This window comes from Adiantum capillus-veneris, chromosome 6 (assembly GCF_014529385.1).
Source record: "Adiantum capillus-veneris isolate H3 chromosome 6, ASM1452938v2, whole genome shotgun sequence".
Lineage (NCBI taxonomy): Eukaryota > Viridiplantae > Streptophyta > Polypodiopsida > Polypodiales > Pteridaceae > Adiantum > Adiantum capillus-veneris.
The window spans coordinates 78,976,187-78,979,744 of NC_140936.1; the positions used below are offsets into that span (position 1 = coordinate 78,976,187).

Here is a 3,558-nt window from a genome sequence, read left to right on the forward strand (position 1 = left end):
AAAAAAACAGAGGAGGGCTCCACAAAAACAAAGGACGATTGCGCTAGTCAAGTAGCTCCGAATGTTGTTTCTGCTACCAGGGCAACACCCCTCTCTATTAACAGCTCTCACAAAGTGACAACAAGCCTGGCATATTTCGAGCTCTCTTATTTGTAGCACATCATGAGTGCAAGTGACCATCTCAGGAATCAATTGCAGGATGCTAAACAACAACTCAAGAATGCGGGTCAGGAGCTTGAAGCTATGAGGGTTTTAAAAGCAAGCCATGATATGGTCAGCCCTGTAGTACTTGCTATGAGATAGAAGCTTCATGATGTTGATAATGAATTGAGGTGTTTAGGCCTCACTAACGGTGTGGATGCAAGGAGAGAAATAGAGCTCAAGGTAAAGATCAAGACACTGGATGGTTTGGGGTTTCCTGTGTATGATGGCAAGCACAAAAATATCAAGACTATAGCGGAGTGCCTTGCTGATGAGCTGACCAATGCAGCCAAAGGTTCTTCCAAAAGCTATGCTATTAAGAAGAAGGATGCGATTGAGCGCGTGGCGAAGGCCAAAAGTTAATTTTTTAAATTCTTATTGTTGTTTTTTGATGCCAGAGTCTGGCACGAAATTTTGACCTTCTTGAAGACTACTGCTGAGAGTTTTATACTCACAGCATTTTCTTGAGAAATAGTAGTGGCTTGTTTCTAGCAGCTTGCTACTCTTTCTTCGGAAGCTTTTTGACTACATACGTACTCAGGCTTGAGGTGATCTCTAATTAGTTTATTGGTAGAAAAGAGAGAGAGAGAGAGAGAGAGAGAGAGAGAGAGAGAGACATTGCACAATGTGGGTGGCAATGGCAAAACCGGGGCGACACAGGGAGGATTCAGGAATGGATATCGAGCAACACGCTCGCCTGGTGAAAGTTATCCATCAAACGTTTGCTACTGAGATCCCCACGCACCGTCCTCTCAAACCATTCCTCAATGAGGACCTCGTGGCTTAGATCATTTTTCTGCCCCTTAAGGCGGCCCCATACCCAAACATCTCAAGCTACAACACCTCTTGCAAACCTCTCCAGTGCATGCCATCATCCAAGATTTTGTTGGTGATGTTCCTATGAAGTTCGGAGAGATAGATTATGACAAAGATCTTTATGCCACGAATCAGACCTTGCACCATACGATTGGATCAAGATTCATGCATGTGTCAGCCAATAAAGTTATTGATCCTCCCTTCCAAATGCCTCCATTGTCAACATTGTCGTAGATGGCCTCATTGTCAAGCATGACCGCCATATCAGTGTGCTCCACTAGGGAGTGGGTAGATGGGGAGTGAAGTTTGGATGTTTTGCCATAGTCCATTGGCAAGCGCTCCAAGAGTAGGGAGCCAAGGCCAGAGGGGTGCCACCGCCCACTGCGTAGTAGACCAAGAATCCCCGCAGCCGGTACAATTGTTGGCCAACTTTCAGATACGGTCCAAGCAAAGGTCCATAATTTCCTTGCCAATTGGAAGGGAATTGGGTGCAGTAATTAGGACATTTAATTAGCAAGTAATTAGGGCATTACTTAACTGTGCGCACGGTGATCAATTGATAACAGAGGAAGGAAGGGATGGTTTATTACTAGTATAGTGGCCTTGGGCAAAGTTGTTGGCGGCGTCCTCCTTGCCGCTGATGACCTTTGCAGGATGGAAGAGCTGGTGGTGAGTGTCGGTCCTCACTTCATCGATGAGAGTGGGCTCCAAGTCGAAAAAGATGGCACAAGGCACGTGCTTTCCAATGCATGTCTTGTTGAAGGTGTTGAAGTATCATCTCCTCCTCCCACTGTCTTGTCACTCAGCATTTTCCCTTAGCATTTACCCATTGGGTTGTGCATGTACACACCCACCATCCAACAACAATATCATACACGCATGCCATGATCAAACTCTCTTAACAAAATAGCTCTCAATTAATTACCTGAATTCCATGCTCCAAACAGTATAACTCCCAGCTGGCATTGTCTATCTGAATGCCGGCCTGGCTGATGTGGATGGAGATGCACTCTCTCATACTATTGGAAAGGAAGAAATACTGCCAAAAGATTGAGCCAAGGATCCTTGGATTGTCCTCAGCAGATACGAAGCAAGGGCACATGTCCAAATGCTATCACCTATGCTTTCGTCTTGAAGGCATATGGCACTGCCTTGGTTGACATGTATATCTGGAATATCGTCTCTTGAAATGCACTGATTGCTGAATATGCCCAACAAGGATTGGGCCACGAAGCTCTGGCTCATTGGTTTTAGGATGCAAAGTGAGGGAACTTCTCGCACTATGTAGGAGTCCAATACGTCTATGATGTAGAACATAAAGTTACCTTTGCTTCTCTTTAAGTTTAATCTATATCCTGCATCTTTTATATTTGTCTTAACGCGTGTTTTTTTTTGGCAAAGAGGACATATATTCACAATAGTGGACGGTTCAATTGCACAAGCATGATTCCAGCTCGACAACACTATAAGGTATCTTATCTACATCCAATTCCTTATGCCTATGTCTTTGCTTGGCGCAACACATAAATTTTACGGAGCAGGGCACAACTTTTGTTTCTTATAGTTTTTGAAGAGACAACAATGCCAAGTCTTTACCAAACTTTTGTTTGGCACTTCTATATGACGCGCACTGTATATTTATCATTTTTTCTTTGTGATGCTTCATTGCAACACAAAATGTTTAACTATTCACATTAACTTTATGTATCTTGGCTCAAACATTGCTCTCCGGCTTACACAATTGGACAATACTCGTATATGATTATCAGGTCGATAGTGCAGTTTAATTTTTATTGTGTGTTGATGCTTTTTTAATTTTTTCATTTAGTCAATGTTTCCTTAAATCTAGTTTAGCTACATGTTCTTCTCAGTAGTACATGCTCAATCGTGACCATCATATCTATATATCAAATAGATGGCGTATACTTATTTTCTCATAGTTGGACAATTCAACTTATGTACTGCAATACTCCATGCACTCTGTACATATTTACTTTATTCCTAGGTGGTTAATGTCAATCTACGTATGTCCTTGTTTGACAATACATCTTATATATTATAGGCCAACGTTCTCCTCTGCATAATCGTTCTATAGCATGAAGACAATTATTCATCCCAGCATTTTGCTCCTCAGATATGTTTTGCACCAGGTTATGTCATCGACAACCAAGAACCTCCAACTATGACAACATGTAATTCTCTCTCTCTCTCTCTCTCTCTCTCTCTCTCTCTCTCTCTCTCTCTCTCTCTCTCTCTCTACAAGAAATAAGAGAAAATTCACTAGGCTTGATTTAGAGTAAGATGGGTGCCTCAAAGATGGGTCCCCGGTTTAGAGACTAAATTTACCAAGTTGAATGGCAATCTACAAATAACTACCAACGTAGGTTAAAGAGTAGGGTTTAAGAATAATGATTAAGTTACAACCCTTTGCAAAATCTATTAGAATATGTATGGCAAAGAGCATCGTCTTCTTCTCACTACACAAACAATTGTAGAGAAAGCCGTGAAATTGGACCATTTTAGAGATAGCTACAGAGGTAA

The 3,558-nt window shown here is 42.0% G+C and overlaps 1 pseudogene; it reads right to left on the bottom strand.

The window, feature by feature from the left end:
- Positions 1–1,148: 1,148 nt before the first annotated feature.
- Positions 1,149–2,035, bottom strand: LOC147455755 (tubulin alpha chain pseudogene; annotated as a pseudogene).
- Between the last annotated feature and the right edge of the window lie 1,523 nt (positions 2,036–3,558).